A 19,940-nucleotide genomic window follows, 5' to 3' on the forward strand; every position below is an offset into this window, starting at 1 on the left:
GATGAAGGTTTTAACATTATTATTGAGTATAATATGAAAAAATACAATATGACTTCTTAGCCCCATATAAAAAAGTTTTAATGCTTTCTATCCTGTATTTCCAAATAATAACTAATATGTTATTTCTAATAATCTCTTTATCATAAATTGGTTATAAATTACCTTCAAAAATATGCCTTAAGATATTTTAATGACTGCAGGTACTTAAGGATTATATTATAATTACATTTCCAGTATTCTATACATAGACAGATTAATTAGGTTAAACAGTCCTTATAGTATGTGCTATGTTATATCTTTCTCCTGCTGTGTCTGAGAATTATTGGAAATTCCAGCCTTACAACAATACCTATTTTAATTGCTTCTTTCTGAGTCTGTTATACTAAGTAAAACTCCAGGACTGTAGATAAGCTAGTATCATAGTGCCCCACACATCGTGGAAATCTTGAATTATTGTATCAACAAATTATTGAGTGGCCAATTCTCTTTTCTTCTTTAAAGTCCAAGCCTAGATTTATTTTGAGTTTACAGTGGATTTTAAATAATCACATTGAAAGTGCATGCCATCTCTATTGTGTCCCTTCTCTAACACAAGACCTTAGCTGTTATGCTTATGCAATTGTTCTAATGAATTATAATCATCCAAAATGAAGTTAAATAATAGAAAATGTTATCAGTGTTTGCTACATGGCTTTATCTCTACTTAAGTTCACTGAATTTTCTATGCATTCAAAAACTGGAAAATTATGTTGCTGAAGAAAAATTCAACTTATTAAGCTCTATGACACTGATTCTAAAATATGAAAGGAATGTTTTTTACTTCTGAGGTTCACTGTACTTGTTTTGTATAGTAAATCAGTCACCTTTTAGATTCTTTGTTATTATTTGCTTCCAAATTTTTTCTTATGGATTATATTGAATTCTATTAAATTAACCTTTCTCTGAAGATGATTAATGTATAAGCTACACTTATTTTATTTTACATAATTAGTCTAGCTGCAAATTAAAACTTGAGATACATTGGTATGAACTTCTGTATCGGAAAAAATAATAATCTTTTATTTCAAATCTAGAAGCCACTAGTAATTCAGTCTGTCACATCATCTATACAATTCATATCTTAATTTCTTAGCATGCTGATATGCAGCACAGGGTTGAAAGCATTGCTCAAATGTAGATAAATATTGTCTATCTGGCTTCCTTTATCCGCTCTCTGTTATCTCAACAAAGCTATTGTATTAGCATAGCAAAAGCTGTACCTTGCAATTTCGTTTTGACTATTATGCAGTCCTTTCCTTTGAGTGTTCCTAAATCAATAGCATATTATGTTTGAAAGTATTGTGTCCAAGATAGAGTCAGCCTGTATACCCATTTTTCCCAAGGTTACTGTTTTTGCCTTATATCCGTCTAGTTTGAATATTTCCTATGGTCCTTACATATAGCTCAGTTCACCTCCCCTTACTGATATTGCTAGCACATTATGAGCCTTCATTCATTAACCACTTACTAACTCTTTTCTCTCTTCTGGAGTTATATAATGATACATTACTTTTTAAAAATAAATAATTCAAAATGTGGTTTTGAACTTTGCCTCCTTAAAGGTAATGACATTTTTTTAACTTAGGTTGGATTTCAGGAAATGAATATTGGCTTGAGGAATATCTCACTTTGGCTCTTCTTTTCTCTGTATGTTCAGAAATATTCCTATTATACTTGCCTAGTTTTTTGAGACAAGCTTGACATGTTGCTCAGACTGACCTGGAAGTTACTAATGTAGCTCAGGCTGCCCTTGAACTCAAGATCCCCCACATCATTCTCTAAGGGTTGGGATTATGTGCATATGACAACATGCCAAGCTTTCTTAGTATACTTTTAAAGTAGATTATTGAAAATGATTTTAGCTTCTAGAATGCTTAGATACAACTCCTTGGGTTTTCTAAATGTTATTTTTTATTTAGTTTAGTATGAATGCTAATTATGTTTTAATATGTTTCTGGGCATAATAATGATCTTTTAAATTTTATTTCTCTCTAACTAACTTATTTGACATAAATACAGTGGCTTTAGAATTCTTTTCCCTTTATGCTTATTCAAAAAAATGCTCTGTTATGCTGGTAGGTTGGTTACTTCAAATATTTTTGTTTTCAAAAGACTCAGGCAGCTTATGCTAAATTATTCATAGTGGACAGTGAAAATATGAACATTATATAAGGTACTTCCAACAAAAACTAAAGGCAAACCAAAAGTCTTGTGTATTTAAATAAAAAATCAAGTCTTTGGTCACAGCTGATTGATAAGAAATAAAATAAAGTAGTCTTAATTTCTTCCTCTTTGATAATTCTTTAAGTAAAGTGAGATAATGAATAATAGAAACTAAAGGGCAAGAAGGTGCCAGCAGTGTTCAAAGTATCTTATGAACTTTAACTCCAGTGAGTCCTCATAAACTGAGTTTTGTGCTTTTATATTATTTCTATAATGTATGTGGGACTGGCCACAAGACGCAATGCTTAATCACTTTCTATAGAGCTAGTAAGTGGTGAAGATTCTCCTTAAAACAATCATAAATCACACTTAGTATTAAAAAATAATATAACTAAGGGAGATGCCTGATTAGATAAGGGCACTTGCTGTAAAAGCAAGAGAAATAAAAGTGAGTCCAGATCTCTAGCACCCATGTAAATGCTGACCCCAGCTTTGGGAGACAGAGACAAATAGATCCAAGGAGTTCTTGCTGTCTAGTGTACACTAAACATCAAGCTTCAGGTTCTCAAAATGTAAGAGGAAGTCACCCAGCATCCTTTCTGGCTTCTGCATCCATATATATGGCCACACTCATTCTCCTACATGTATGCATACATCACATATACAGAGAACATGGTTTAATTCTTCCTTCATCTATGCTTTGTCTTCCTCTCTGGATCCTACATTCTCCTTCTAAGCATCTGTGCATCATAATGTTCTTCTTCTTACTTAGAGCTGTTTCCATATTAAGTTTTCTTATTTAGGTTTCTGGGATTCCCAGATGAAGTACTCCAGACAGAAGCATGAAATATAGCTGAGTATAAATGTCCTTTTCCTACCCTTCTATGCTTTTGTCACATGAAACTATGTTAGGGCCATGCTCAAGCATCTCACTTCTTGGATCCCCTCCTTAAGATTTTGCTCTCCCTGGTGCTTTATGGTCCTTAGTCTTGCCATATTCAGAAGGAGAACTGATATAATTCCCCTTTTCCATTTACTGTGATTTATCACCTGAAATGCAGAGAAAGGGTGGAGTGACTGAAAAAAGAAACCCAGAATCTGGACATGGCCGTGCACTCTTCACAGCATATTGAGGGTAAAAGCAGAAGAGTCAAAAGAACAAGGCCAACCTTGGCTACATAGTGAGTTGAGACCAGTCTGAGCTTTATGATCCTGTCTACACATGTAAATAGTAAATCACTATGGTAACTGGTGCCTGGCTATCCTTTTGGAGTCACTGTTAATTCAATTGGCATGTAAGGTTAGACAAAAATAGAATGATTACTTTCTGTAGCCTCAATTCTGATTTGTTTCCTGAATACCAGGTTGGCATTGCTGTATCTTTTATAATCCAGTATTTTTAAAATATCAATAATGCCCTTTTAGTATATTAGCTGTAATGTTAGAATATTATATTCTTAACAAAAAAATTTACTTAACCTGAATATGTTGCTTTATGGTCTAATTTTCTTGAGTCTTTCGTTAGTCAAAATTTCCTGCAGCCCACTTGTTCTGTTATCAGCCATCTGTCTGATCTCTCCTATCAGTGAGTGACTTGTCTTTTATAGTCCCCTTGATTCCGTGTCAACAAGAACATGGTTGCTTAATCTTGTTCACCGTTCTCTTACATATCATTTTGTCTATAATACAATGTAGCATTAACTATAGTCAATATGTACTAAGTTTTAATTTTTTAACAAAGAAATCTTTATTACTCTTTTTAATAATGCGGAAGTGCTTTTGAGGATATGTTCATTTTACATACAGTTGGCTTTCATAAATATAATTTCTGTATTTCAAGTATATTACAAATTTTGACCTCATTTACAGAATGCTCTTATTTTCAAAACAGCTTAATACTAATGATTTTCCTCCATATGCTTTTTAAAGATTTATTTTTATGTTTATGAGTACTCTATCTACATATACGTGTACATGCCAGAAGAATATCAGATGGTTGTGAGCCACCACGCGGTTGCTGGGAATTGAACTCAGGACCTCTGGAAAAGGTCTTGCCAATGGCCTTAACCACTGAGCCATCTCTCCAGCTTACTTCATACATTTTTGTATCACACATTTAGCTGGACTCTTTATGGAATTAGAAGCCAGTTTAGATCATGTTATAGCTCTTTCAGCAAGATGTGTTTATTCATGAAAAACAGATATACTGATATCTATGTGACCATTGGTGACCACCCATCATGGATTTCCTTACCAATTTAATATTTTCTGTTCTCCAAAACCACAAATTTCAAGACCTATCAGAGCCACAGCCTTTATATTCAATTAGTTATCTCCACTATAGATTAAAAATTAGGAAGCAGACATACCTCTCAAATATCTATCACTATTATAACCTTAGGAATGTCAGTAGAGTCTAGGGAGTCAGTTGTGCTGTCATGGAAGCATCTCTAGTACCCTAGCTGACAGAATGAGATTTAGAATCTGCTTGGCCATATCCAGCTCTCTATTTGAATAAATAACTTAATGTCACTGTGACTCTGTAGTCGGAAGGATATTATAAAATGTACATGGTATGATTAGGGAGCATTTCATAACTAATAATGCTATAAGCTATTATTGTTACTTAGAATTACAGTACAAGAGAATAATGTTGTATGTGATATATACGGCATTATTCTCTTTTGGCCTTTTTATTGATCTTGTAGTAACTTTTATCATTTAAAATATATCTCCTGGATAGTTCAGTGGGCAAGGGCATTTGCTGCACAAGCCTGTCAACCTAGCTTTGGCCTCTGGAATTAATGTGAAGACAGAAGAAGAAAATCAACTCAAGAATTATCCTGGGATCTCTATATATTCTCTGTGGGACAGTAATGATCACACAAACAACACATACATTAAAATAATTTTTTAAATTTAAGTGGGTGTGTATGTGTTTAACTATGTGGCATATTGGGCTGGAGAGATGGCTCAGTGGTTAAGAGCACTGACTGCTCTTCCGAAGGTCCTGAGTTCAAATCCCAGCAACCACATGGTGGCTCAGAACCATCCGTAATGAGATCTGATGCCCTCTTCTGGTGTGTCTGAAGACAGCTATGGTGTACTTACATATAATAAATAAATCTTAAAAAAAAAAAAAAAAAAAAAAAAAAAAAAAAAAAAAAAAAAAAAAAAAAAAAAACTATGTGGCATATTAATAGATCCCAAAAGAGAAAAATCAATGCCCGGGCATAAGAGCATACATTGTACAATAGACAGAGACCAAAAAAGTAGTCATGAAAAGAAATAAAGTTTAGAAAAATTAAATAGAGGTTAGTGCCTTTTCATCCTCTGTAACCTTAGGTAATCTCTTTACAGCCAATTTTCTTATAAGGCTTGAGTTTTTTCATCTACTGCCTAAATATATAATTACAATAATGTTCTATTATACTCTTATATGATCAGTTATTGCCCTGCTTCTTTATTTTTAATTCTAGTGCATTTTTTGCAAACTTAGCATAGAGTACATTGAGGACCAGACATGAGTAAAGAATGTAATGTCCAAGATAATAGGACACCTTTCTATTGTGCTTTTTAAAGTCTGACTGACTTTACTGAAACTCTAGAACTCTTATTTTTCATTCCAATGTCAGGATAAAATTCATTTATTTACCTACATTTTCTTTTTTTTTTACAGCACCCTGGGAACAAAAAAAGTCACTTAATCATAACTTGTGAGGACAAATTATTTTCTGCAGAATGACTTGGTTTATTTTTAAAGTTGGCTCAAAGTAACTCAGTTCATGATTCCTATGCCACTCAACTTAGAAAGAAAGTTTGCTTAAAATTTCCCTTAGGCTACTTTGTCTGGCCTCAGTAGGAGAGGATGCACCTAGCCTCCTAGAGACTCCTAGTGCCCAGGTAGGGGGATACTACCCAGAGGACCCCCACCTGCTCAAAGAAGGGAACAGGGGGATGGGAGGATTGTGGGAGGGAGTGACCAGGAGGGGGCATTAAGCAGGATGCAAAGTGAATAAGTAAAATACTAGTACTACTACTAATAATAATAAAATGGTATCAGATATAAGGTTAAATGAGAGCTGTTAGACTTGTAACTAGTGAACTAATACCCAAGGTAAAGGTAATTAATATTCAAAGTCATGCCTGCAAAAATAGATAGGTTTCATCAAGTTTAACAATAGGCTAAACTGCTTCTTTAGCTACTTGCTTTATTGGTAATCTAATTAAAACAGAGTTCTGAAAAACAAACTACTTTTTAGACAAAACATAAAAAGAAAATTCCCATCACTGAATACAGACTTTTATCTTCTTGGGTAAGAGCAATTATATTACTTCTATTCTATTCAATTCTCTATAAAAAATTTTCTTACACTTGCCTTTACAACATCCCAAATAGTATAAAAAGAAGATAGTCTGTTCTGTGTTATTTCTTCACATTAAAATGAAATATTTAATACAAAAGAACTCTATAAAATTAATTAGAATTTTTTGTCTAACACTGTAAATCTAAACACTGAGCTAACTTGGGGTAATTTTTCTCAATAAAATTCATTTTGGTAAGTTTTTCTCAAGATAAGAAGAAAAGTGCCTAAAGGTTGATAATTATTAAATAACTTATAACTTTTATTCTTACTTTTTTAGTTTTAAAATTAGTATTTTTACTTTCATTTGTATATATTGATATTTGTTTTTGTGGTGGTATATGCATATGGGTACATATGCCATTCGAGGTAGTCAGTGATAACCAAGCTACAATCATAGAACTACAGAAGTGAGTTACAGAGTAAGGCACTGGGGGCGGGGGATCAGATTCTGATAGCTTAAGAAGGGGAAATAGGAGGACTGGAATGGAAGGATTAAGTGGGGAAGGAGGATGGAAGAGGGAACAAGGAAGGGAATATGGGGAGGGATAACTGAAATTAAGGGTCATTTGAGAGGTCATATGAGAACAATACAATAGAAGCTTCCCAAAGGCTATCTAACTAGAATTGCCAAGTAATTGAAAAGACAAAGCCACCGGGCAGTGGTGGCGCACGCCTTTAATCCCAGCACTTGGGCGGTAGAGGCAGGTGGATTTCTGAGTTCGAGGCCAGCCTGGTCTACAGAGTGAGTTCCAGGACAGCCAGGGCTACACACAGAAACCCTGTCTCAAAAAACCAAAAAAAAAGAAAGAAAAAAAGAAAAGACAAAGCCCCAAGTGACCATCTCTTGATATTAAGTGATGCTTTCAGTCTGGGGATTGGGTTATCACCTAATCTACTCACTCTACTTGAGTTGTTGGCCAAAAGGGTCTCAGGGGAAATCCTTAAACAATCCAGGCTGTTTCTAAAAGTATATGGGTTGCTCTCCACAAATTGAGGACAAGGCCCCATTGCTGAAGACAACATTTACACAACTTGTTAAACATGGAGAAGTGGGGCTAATGCCTACATAATGCCTTCACTTGTATGTTCTAGTTTGGTACAGGAAGGTACTGTGCATGCTACTAAAAGAAATGTAAACATCAACCCAGCCACAAACACTGAACTACCATGGTGTCCAACCTGCAAGATACGCAAATTGTAGTGATGGCGCAAAACTCGTGAGAGTAACCAACCGACATCTGATTTGGCTTCAGGCCCATTCCACAAGATGGGACCCAATCTTGACACTGGTTGACTAAGAACCTGAAACTAGATAGCCCAGGGAGAGAGGGTAACCAAATAGTACTACTCTGTTAAAAGACTATGGCAATAAATAAACGACACTTAATGGCATTCTGCTACATTAATAGATCAGTACCTTGCTCAGCTATCATCAAAAAGAAACTTCTTCTTGCAGCTGATGGGAACAAGTACACTGCTAAATACGCTATAAAGAATGAGAGGCTTGGAAACACTAGGCCTACAAAGGATGTCTCCAACAAATCCTTCCCCTCAGAGATAGAGCACCCTGTGAAAGAAGTCAGAAAGAGTGTAAGAGCCATAGAGGAGGGAGGACACCGAGAAAACAAGGCCTTCTAAATCAGCATGATCCCAGTTCCTATGAACCCACAGAGACTGAAGCAGCTTGCACAGGGCCTACAATGGGCCTGCAGCAGGTCCTCTGCATATATTTTGTAGCCTCAAGTTTAGTATTCCTAGATGTGAGAATGAGTATGTCTCTTTCTTGTGCCTTGTCTTTGGCTCTTTTTCTTCTGTTTATTTTGTCCAATTTCAGTGTGTTGGTTTTTCTTATGTCTTATCTTTTATTTTATTTTACTTTATTTTATTTTATTATGATCCTTAGAAGCTTAATTGTTTTCTAGTGAGACAGAAAAAGAGTGGATCCAGATAGGAGAGGTGGTAAAGAGGAACTCAGGGGCATAAAGGGAGGGTAACCAAAATCAGGATATTTTATAAAAAAATTTTCCTAGGAATAATAAATAATTTAAAATATAAATACTAATAAAAATAACTTAAAATAATAATTGTCCTAATTCTTATGTATTCATCTCAGAATTTATCTCAAAAACAAAAACACCATTTAACATTATAAACAGAATCATTTTCTTCTGTAGTTTACCAGAAACCTGGCTTCCACTTGTTTCCCTAACCATATCAAAACTTAAATTTAATCATAAAATATCTTTGGAGTATGTTTCACTTACTCTTTGACAATTTCATAAAGGTATGTAGTGTATCTCAATCATATCCATTTCAACTACCCCTCACACTCTTCTCTGTCTACCTCAGCCCCACTCCCTGACAAAGAGAGTCCAACCTCCACGAATTAAGTGTTTGACCACTCAGATTGTATGGTAGGCTGTGAAAAGCAACATTGTGAATAAGTAGTAGACTATGAAAATCCACTTGTTGAGGAAATATATTCATTATTTCTATGAGTGATGTTTGGGGATATTGCTTGTATGTTTGGATATATTTATTATTATTAATTTGTTCATTATTATTTAAAATACTCATTTTATTCTCAGCTAAGTTGTTGCACGTTGAGTGAAGATGATGTATGTTTTACACTTCTTTATAATCTCAGTAATGGCACAGTGCCTGCTTCAGATTGCTCTTCCTAATATTTATGGTACTGTTTCCCACTAACATTGCCTGTGCAGTGAACTAACAAACCTTTTAAGTGCTTTATTTATGATTAAAAGGTGCAGCCTTGTTTGGGCTGTCATGTTTGTAATATTGCCTATAGCTATTAAGCGGCCAGTTTGATGGATCATAATGCCTTAATATTGGCCTTATAACTAACAGATCTTGAGCCAATAGCTATCAAGAACTCTTAGAAGCCTCGATTGTCCCTCCTGCAGGTCTTGCTTTCAGGCTGTCATCACTCTCTATAATATAGCATAGCTTTGTTTTTAGCAAAAATGGGGGTGGTCATTTAGCAGCTTCATATTTCCTACAAATGTAATTATTTCTCTAGTTGCTCATCTTTAGAATTGGTATGTTTTCCATAATATATGAAATGACATGGAAGAAAAAATTGTACACGTAGGAAGTGATATTATTTCCTATAAAAGGTAAAGTTTTCTATTCTCTGTTTGTCTATCTGGATGCAGTGAAATCCTAGATACAATGTGAAGAGATATGTACTAATTTAGAAGTTTTAGAGTCAGTCATTTTGGAAGAACCATATTATATCATCAATTGGTCCAAATTATTCTAGGCATCTTTAATATTTATGGAATTCTAAAGTTCAGAAACTTCAACCAGTGTTTCTTTTAGGCAGGTATTGTAGTTTGCTATTTGAGACAGGCAGTCATGTAGCCCAGTCTGATCTGAAACTTCTTAGGTTGCTGAACATGACATTGAACTTACAATTCTCCTGCCTCTACCTTTCAAGTAGTAAAGTTACAGGCATGGAGCATTGTGCCCAATTTCATGCAGTGCTAGGAGTGGAACCCAAGGCTTCCTGCACGCCACATAGGCAGTCTGACATAGTTTACTGTCTCTAAAGTAACAAATATTTTACAAACTTTTATTTATTTATTTATTTTTATTTTCGACAGGGTTTATCTGTGTAGCCCTAGCTGTCCTGGAACTCACTCTGTAGACCAGGCTGACCTCGAACTCAGAAATCCGCCTGTCTCTGCCTCCCAAGTGCTGGGATTAAAGGCGTGCGCCACCACTGCCCAGCTCAGACTTTTCTTTTGTATGTTGAGAATCCAGTGGAGAAAATATTTTGAAAGGATTGATGAAAGAATAAGAAAATTCCTTTTTACTAGCTTCTTTATTATTTTATTCACTTTTTTACTTAGCGAGAGTGGGGTAACTATCAGAGGACAACTTCCAGGAGCTGCTTTGCCCCTACCATGTGGTTCTACTGATCACAGTTAGATGAGCAGGTTTGATAGTACCTTTCTCCTCTGAGCCTTCTTGCTCTCTCTTCCCATTATTTTTCTAATTTTTATATTACAGATTCTGTGATAGAAGTAAAGCAAATTACAAATGCCTACTGGTACCTGACGTTTGGCCATGTCTTTGAAGTAATAAAACCATATTTAATTCTATATTTTATGTAAACTTGTGTATAATATTATTTTTAAATTTTGTGAGTGATTTTAAGCATTTTATCAGTATGCCTTTAAACATAGTTTAATTCATTTTCATGAAATGACTATCCAGAGTTTTCATGTTCATACTCCAGAGCATGCTGTCACAGGTATTTATGTAGAATCCTAGCAAATCCTTGGGGGAAGAGAGTCCTTAAAATCATTCATCATTCATGTTCAACAACAGATTTACAATGTTCAAACAGTTTAGAAGAAAAGTCAGTGCCAAGCTTTTAGAACTGGCTTTTAGAAGATGCTGAAACCCACCTTGCTATTTGAGGAAGATAGGTTTGAACCTTATTCTTGTGAGCTGGTTTCTGGGCAGCTGGGAAGTAGTATTGTTTATATTTAACTGTACTTCGTCTTTAGAAAAAGTTCATCCAATTTCTGTCATTGACTAGATTGTTCGTTTCAATATTTAAATCATATTAAGTATAAAGTCTTTAATTAGTTCCTACCACTTTCTAATCCCCATAAAGCCAGAAGGGGTGATCCTGCTCTGTATTTACTCATACTCTGTGCACTACTCTGTGCACATAGCTAAACCTAGAAAGATACATTATTAACGACCTGTTTATTAGAGTCCAGTGAATAACTCAGTGTGTTAAGGCACTTGCTGTGAAAGAAAGCCAAGTAACCTCCAGGCTCGACCTCCAGGGCCACATGAAGGTGGAAGGAAAGAACCAATTTGACCTTTACATATGAACACTGTCATGTGCGCACACACACACACATACACTCTCTCTCTCTCACACACTAAAATAAAACATAGAACACATAATATAAAAGTGGAAGAGGCAATGCTGAGACTAGAAACATGTAAGCAAGTATAGAAGCAAAGAAATGCTAAAGGCTAGGCCGGGGCTTTGGAAAGGTAATTGAAACGTGTAAACTTGTAAGTGTTTAAGAAAGCACCATAAAGAAACCCACTACTTTAAAAGCTTATGAGAAAATGAAATAATAATTTTCTTTTTTATAAGACTTACTTGTTGGCCCTTAATGACTTTCTAGTCTTCTCTCACACATAACAAACAGAGTCTCAACTGAACATTTACACAAAGAACACACAAAAGAACAAAATCTATTACATGTGTAGAAAAGGCCTGTGAGATTGGAACTGGTTTGATCAGTAACATTGAATCATATTAGATACACTGAAGTTACCAGTCCCCCAAAAAAACAGAGGATCCACAAAACTATCCCATTGCAAACTGAAGAAAAATGGGAATCAAGCCCAAGAAGGTGATTTTTTAAAAACTGGGAATGTTTTCAATTTAAGTTTGTATGCGAGCCATGTGTTGGAAGCGTCTTGATGGTATAGACAATGCCCTGCGGCTCTCTCTGTTTCTTCCTCTTAGGATTAATCAGCTCAACATTTATCACTAAGTAATAATGGTTTCCTGTAGAGGGTAAACTGTGAGAGAGCAGAGACTATGCTTAAATTTCCATTTCGCTATGGCAAATATTCTAAAACTTGAGAGGGTGAAGTTATCTTTTGCTTCCTTGAGGTAGAAGGAACAAGGCTTCCCCATTGCCCAACAAAGGGACCCTCTGCACTCAAGCTGTCTTTCCATTTCAGCCTGCTGAGGCAGCTGTTGTAAGTGGGCCTCAGCATCCAGCTAGAGCTCATGTTTTTAAATTCAGCTTTGGAGAGCATCAGTGTAGAAAGAAGGCTCAGGAAGAACCTTGAGTATTGTAGCACCCACTTACTGCCTGAAAGTTCTCACTTTTATTCTTGCCCTCAGATTTATTCAATAAGTATAAACAGCAAAACTAGCAATCAGCAGAGAGGGGAGGGGGGAGGGGAAGGGAGAGAAAAAGAGAGAGGGAGGGAGAGAATGGGGAAAAGAAACAGGTTAATAACAGTTTAATGTAATTGTTTATGGTCTTGTTCAGAAAATAAATTTAAAATATGGAAAATGGTGAAATTGTAAAACATTTTCATTTCTACAGGATTTGACATGATTAATAACCTGATTGCACTTTACAACCTAAATCTTAATTCATTGTTCAATTCCATGAAGTATCCTGGGCATGCATTCTATGCTACAGGTTTTTCTTAATTTAATTTTAATCTCTCTCTCTCTCTCTCTCTCTCTCTCTCTCTCTCTCTCTCTCTCTCTCTCTCTCTCTCTCTCTCTCTCTCTGTGTGTGTGTGTGTGTGTGTGTGCGCGCGTGTGTGTACACACATGTTTCAAAACAGTTGTAATCATGATCTTATAAGGAAGTTGCTGTATTCTGCTCTGGATTTCTGCCTTATTATCGTTTTCTTGCTTTTAAGAAGCAGTCCATTCTCTTTAAAGAGCCTTTGGACTTTTCAACAGATGGAAGTTTATCTTGGATCAAAACAAAGCTTCTGTTTCAATGTATTCCTGCCCGAAGGCAGGAAACTGGACCAGAAGACATCATGCAGGCCCCTTGACAGACCTGTGTTTTGTTTGTAAATCTCACTGCTGTTTAGTGAGCTGAAATAGAAGGATCTCCTAGTACCATCAAAGCAGCAGAGCAGCTATTGACATGCTTTGTAAGTTATTTTTGCTCTGTATTGAGAAGGTAGCCTTAGAAGTGTAGGAAGCAGTGTAATACTTTAAAGTTATTGCTTCCTAGCCCATGAGGAAAAGTTATTTCTTTACTTTGTAGTGATTGGTGCACCTGCATCATTGTTACTGTAATTGTATTGCCAAATCAGGTGTGAGATTAGTTGTTGGATGTTACATGTAATCTGCACAGAAATCAAATTATTTAACCTCAAAGCCCACAATACCTCCTCCTGCTGGTTTGCTGTTAAATATTCAGTATTTTCTTGTCATGAATACAAATGGAGGACAAATTAGAATCTACAGACAGCTGACCCGAGCTTCAGATTAAAGGCTGAGGGGCTTGTGCTGTTTTAAATGTTTTAATTATCATAGTCCCAGTAGCCAGTTGAAGGACACACATAAAATCATTTTTTAACAAAAGAAAAGGCAAAGCTCCTCCTCTTCCTCCTCCTCTTCCTCCTTCTCTTCCTCCTTCTTCTCTTCCTTCTCCTCCTCCTCCTCCTCCTCCTCCTCCTCCTTCTTCTCCTCCTTCTCCTTCTCTTAGTGCAAGTGTTTGAGTATAATTGTGTTGCACTTCCATTAGAGATGCAAATCTGCTGCATGGAATTAGGTCTATTAGGATGAGTCATTTTTAAACACCAAATATCTCCAGGAATATTTTTTCATAGTGTGTATTAGCCTTGTCGGAAGGATGATGTATAGTCCTCATTTTATTTTGGACAATGAATCTGTTTTTGTGTGTGAAGTTTAATTTAGACAACAGATCTGGTAGCTTATATTGAATGTGGTGAAATTGTGTAGAATAATGGACTGATTTATACGTAATATGTTTACATTGAGGAAGAATGAACCCAGATGAAATAAGCTACAGAGAATTGTCCTAGGAATAAAATTACTTAATATATGCTAGCTTGAATTTTATTAAATAAATAAAATTTTATAGCTTAATCAAAACTTTCACCATTTAAAGTAATGAGAAGGATATAATATAATTAAAATGCTATGTTAGTTGATAAAATATTAATGGACATTTGTAGAACAAAACAATTTTTAAAAGAAAAAATTTTAAATTAATTTTATTAACATTTTTATCAGTATTAATCTAGTATCTATAGTCTTGAATTTGCATTTTTTGTGTCTTGTATATACATTGGTGTAATGTTGATTTGATTAGTTATGCCTGGCTAGTAAGCGGTGAAACATTTTTATATACTCTTGGGAAATAAATTTGGCAGAAAATCAGCATGAGTAGATTTAATTATCACTCTGAGACCTTTTCCTTTTCTAGCTTAGTGATCCTGAAACTCCATGTGTCTCACTGAAATCTGTGTGGACGCTAAGCTTCGCTTACCAATTTGTTCTTCCATGCAATGATAAGCCAAGCAATTACTGGTTTATTGATTTTTCATCATGGCAAATTTAAAGTTGATTTTTTCCTGAAAAGGCAGGGGTGATTAAGTGTTTCCCCTCGGTTTAGTACAAGAGAGCTGTGTGGCAGAATCTAATATCCTGAGGTCAACCTCTGCAGGCAGATAATACGGTGTCTTGGCCACGTGCTAAAGAGAGAAATCAGGACTACAAATGTGATAGGATATCTGTGGAGACAGTTTAATTTGCTCCATTTATATGAACAAGTCATGTGGCACATGCTTGGAAAACATCATTTTCAATGAGTTTAAAAGTAAGGCCCACGTGGGCAGAGAGAATGAGTGAATACAGACAAGAAAGGTGTTATTGGTTATTAAGGGAATTTCACCACCATTTTTAAATGAAAATAGCAAACCATTGGAATATAGGATTTTTAAGACATGGAGTAAAATGCACATTTATTATTGTGACAATTTGCTGAATTATAAAATGCAAAATAAACTGCCATGTAAAAAAATTGTGATTAAGCTGTGCACATTAGTTTTAAATATATTCACATGATAATCTCTTTAGGCAATTTTCTGGCATAGTATGTTCTTATGCTTTATGAAGATACAAATTCTCAATGATATATTCCATTCTTGACTCCAAAATTATTTTAAATATCTTGAACAATTTTTAAAACAATATTTTTAAATTGCTCATTATAAGTAGGAATATAAAGAGATCGACATGATCATGAGAAATGTTAAACAATAAAATAGTAGAAAGTGCATCAATAACTGAATATTTGCCATAGATTTGATAAAAAATCCAAAGGTTCTAATTTTAGACTTTTGAGGAACAACAAAATGTATTTGTTAAAAAGTAGAAGAAGATAGAAATTCTCAAGTTGGTTTTTGTTCTTAATCTTTTATATGACACTAAATACCCTACCAAAAATATTTAACAAATGTCGTGTGCTCCCAAATCTTTAAGATCCTTTTCCAACTAGTTCTGCTTCTAATTAAGTTTCTTCCTGTGAATTGGAAGCCCATTTGTCTAGGCATAGGTTCCACATCCCATTGAAAAACTCTTGTACTTAGCTCTTTAGTATTTGAGCTCTGAAGTGTTGTGTGTTTTTTCCCCTCATGTCTGACAATATCGATTGTGATCATATTTTAAATTGATGGATATTCAATCTCAGCATGTATTTTCAAGCAGTTGTGTTCTATGATAAATGTATATAAACCCATCATTTTCAACATGAAGGATTCATGTTTTTATTTAAAGATGTTTTCCTCTGAAACAATATTTGAGAAACATTCTGTTTTCAATGTGAAAAACTTTCTCAGTAAATATGAAATCTGTATCATATAAAATATTCATAGAATACTTAAAATAATTTAATTAGAAATGCTTATTTATAAGCATATAAGAAAATAATTTGCTCTGTGGTAAAAACTAAACTATTTAGCAGTACCCTGTTCATCATTTCTCTGGGTTTTTAAGTAGGATGGCTCTCTGCACTTCACTCTTCCCCAGAGCCATTATCACTGTTTTCAGACCAAGAAAATGCCCATGGACTACTATTTAAAGGTTCTGTCCTATGCCAGGCTTCAAATAACTGTTAGTCGACTGGATCGCTAATTGATAGATCACAGTCTGATGTCTCCTGTCTGACTTTTAGTGTTGATTGAGCTGCAGTGACCTCTTTTAGTTAATGGTTGTTCAAAAGAGAGGTCAGTATGGAAACATGATCCCTGCCTTGTTTTCTCACTGATATCCTTCTGTTAGCAAAACCTCCCTTCTGTTCCTGACACCATGTTAAATGCTAGTACTATGAAGATAAATTAGATGAGCTCCTTATTTTTAAGCACATTGTGTGTGTGTGTGTGTGTGTGTGTGTGTGTGTGTGTGTGTAATATTAGAAAGATACACCATGTGCATAAAGTGTGAAGCAATGTAGAAATAAGCTCTGGTAACAAAATGCAGGTAGACTGCTTGTGAAAGGGAGAGATTACTTGTAGGCAAGAGAATTGGGGAATGCCTTGAAGAAATTGCTTACATTTATCAAATCTGTCAATATGAACAATCCTGGGGTAAACATATATAGTAAGTGGTAGCAGGGAAAGAGAACTGTTTTGGGTTTTGTTGTTTATTCCAACTTCCTTTACTAAAATTAATACCGAGCCCAGTTATATAATCATACCCTAACAATAGGCCTGTGAATTATGAAGTGTTCTTGCTTTATAAGTCAGTTGGACAAGTTAAGTACTTAAGATTCTGTAGGTAGTGAGTAATAAAGTAGAACTTGAAAATTCACATTGTAACATTATATTCCCAGCTCATTTTTATTGTTTTTTATGTGTGCTTGTTTGTTTGTTTTTATTTTTTTTATTTTTTTAATTTTAGTAATTAATTTACTTGATTAAGATGACATCTTAATGATAAAATAAGCAAAACTACTATTACTGCAAATTTGCTTGTGCTTTTATGGAATGACAACATGAAGAAATATGTTTATGTTCTCTTGGTTTATACAAGTGTTATCTATGAAGTATTTTCCTTTTGGGGGGTGGGTTATTAGATATTTTCTTTATTTACATTTCAAATGATATCTCTTCTCCTGGTTACCCCTCCAAAAAAATATCAAAAACAAAAAACAAACCCTGTTCCCTACCCCCTTCCCCTGCTCACCAACCCACCCTCTCCTACTTCCTGGCCCTGGCATTCCCCTACACTGGGGCATAAAACCTTCACAGGACCAAGGGCCTCTCCTCCCATTGATGACTGACTTGGCCATCCTCTGCTACATATGCTGCTGGAGCCATTAGTCCCACCATGTGTATTCTTTGGTTGGTGGTTTAGTCCCTGGGAGCTCTGAGGGTACTAATTAGTTCATATTGTTGTTCCTCCTATGGGGCTGCAAACCCTTCAGCTCCTTGGGTCCTTTCTCTAGCTTCTTCATTGGGGACCCTGTGCTCAGTCCAATGGATGGCTGTGAACCTCTACTTCTGTATTAGTCCGGTACTGTCAGAGCCTCTTAGGAGACAGCTATCTCAGGCTCCTGTCAGCCAGCACTTGCTGGCATCCACAATAGTCTCTGGGTTTGATGATTGAATATGGGAAGGATTCCCAGATGGAGCATTCTCTGGATTGTCCTTCCTTCAATCTCTGCCCCATAGTTTGTCTCTGCAACTCCTTTCATGGGTGTTTTGTTCCCCCTTTCTAAGGAACCTATTTTGCAATTATGTAGACTAAAAGGTGATTGGATCTGGAACTTGATTTCATAGCAACACACTCTGAAACTGACCAATGTTTCTAAAAATAGCCTGAGAGTAATTTTTAGCATGTCTAGATTTCTGATGCCTTGTACTTTTCATATTATATGATAATTTGACTCCAAAACTTAGATGTGTTCTATGAGTCTATGGTGATTGCAGTTTTCTACTTGCTGGGTTGCATAAAAAGCACTTGGAAAGAACTCCAGCCAACATGATTTACCACACAATGTACAAATAAGTTGTCCTGTGTATATAGTTAACCATTGTTTTTTTTTTCCTCGGTTTTATTTTTTGCTTAAGAATTTCTTACAGTATATTTTTATCATTTTGAGCCTCTCCCTCAACTCTTCCCTGTTCCATCCCCCTTTTATATACAACCAAATTTGAGTTCTTTTTTAAACCATCAGGACTAATTCATGCTGCCATATGGCTCTTTACACTAGAATGACATGACTTACCAAGGGGCCGCACCCTAAAGAAAATTGGCTCCCTTCCTTTCATAACTCATCACTGAATTGTTGAACATTTAATTGTATAATTTTTTAATTAATTTGATAATTTTTAATATTTTTCATATAATATATTTGATCATTCCTTCCCCTCCCACAACTTGCCTCATAACTTCCCTCTCTCCCTAACTACCCAATTTCATATTCTACTTCTCTCACACAGACAAAAAAAGAATGAATAAAATGAAGCCAATAAGATGAAAAATGACAGACTATAATGAATTGAAACAAAAAGCCTATATAACAAACCAATATCGGGTCCATTTCAAGTTGCCCAGCTACTCCTTCCATGGGCATGTTCTGGAGTGTTTTTGATATACCCAATGACATCAAAGATTACTGGTTTTCCCCTTCCTAACAGGTTTCAGTAACAAATAGCTTATGGTTTCAGGGTATGATTCTGTGTCTATGTTCCTTTCTCAGAGCTGGGATTTAACTGGTTTGAATCTGTATAGATCTTGTGCATGTTGTCACAATTTCTGTGAGTGCAAATGTGTATCAGTTCTGTTGTATCTGGAAGGTGCTGTTTCTTTGGTGTCCTTTACTACCTTAAAATTTTTCTACCTCTTCTTCCACATAGATTCTTGAATCTGGAAGGGAGGAGTTTGATAAAGACATCCCATTTAGAGCTACATGATCCAAAGTCTCTCATTCTGCACATTGTCCAGTCATGAGTCTCTTTGTTAAGTGCCTTCTACTGCAAGAAGCTTCGCTGTTGAGGATTTAGCAATGCTCTGATCTGTGGGTGTAGCACATGACCTTTTAGGTTTCCAGTTTGTGACTACTTTAGTAGTATTGGGTATGGTTTCCATCTCATGAAGTGGGCCTTGAATGCCATCAGAAAGTAGATAGTGACTCCCATAATATTTTTACCACTATTGCATCAGTGATATTGCAGACAGATCATTGTTCTAGCCCACAAGTTCAGGGGCTCATTGATATTGATGATTACTTTTTCCACCAGTAGTACTATGAACACTAGTCAGTAGGAATGAAGCTTTTGGTTGGCCACCAGCTTGATTTCTCCATTTGTGGTGACATAGGTGAGTTATATCTTCAGCAGAAGATTATCATCAGATTATAGAGGGTAATCAGTAGCCTCAGCAAAAGCCTGTGGTATTTGGAGGAGGAGATTCTATGGGAACCTTTTGGGCAATGGCTCAGAGATTTAACCCATTCCTGACACTGGAGGTTTAACTTGCTAGAATAAAGTGTCTATTTGAGATATTCCCTATTATGTAGTGACTCCTTTTTTAAAAATTTATTTATTTTATTTGCATCCCAATCACAGCTTCCTCTCCCTCTTCTCCTTCTAGTCCCTCCCTCTCACCTCACCCCATCCCTCCCTCCCTTCCTCCTTAGCTTCCTCCCTTCCTCCCACCTTGGCATATCAAGATCCAGTAGGACTGGGCTAAGCATATCTTCTTCTATTGAGGCTGGCCAAGATAGCCCAGTTATGGGGAAGGGGTCCAAATGTATGAAATAGAGTCAGAGACAGCCCCTGCTCCATTTGTTAGGG

The sequence above is a fragment of the Mastomys coucha genome, unplaced genomic scaffold (assembly GCF_008632895.1).
Source record: "Mastomys coucha isolate ucsf_1 unplaced genomic scaffold, UCSF_Mcou_1 pScaffold16, whole genome shotgun sequence".
NCBI lineage: Eukaryota > Metazoa > Chordata > Mammalia > Rodentia > Muridae > Mastomys > Mastomys coucha.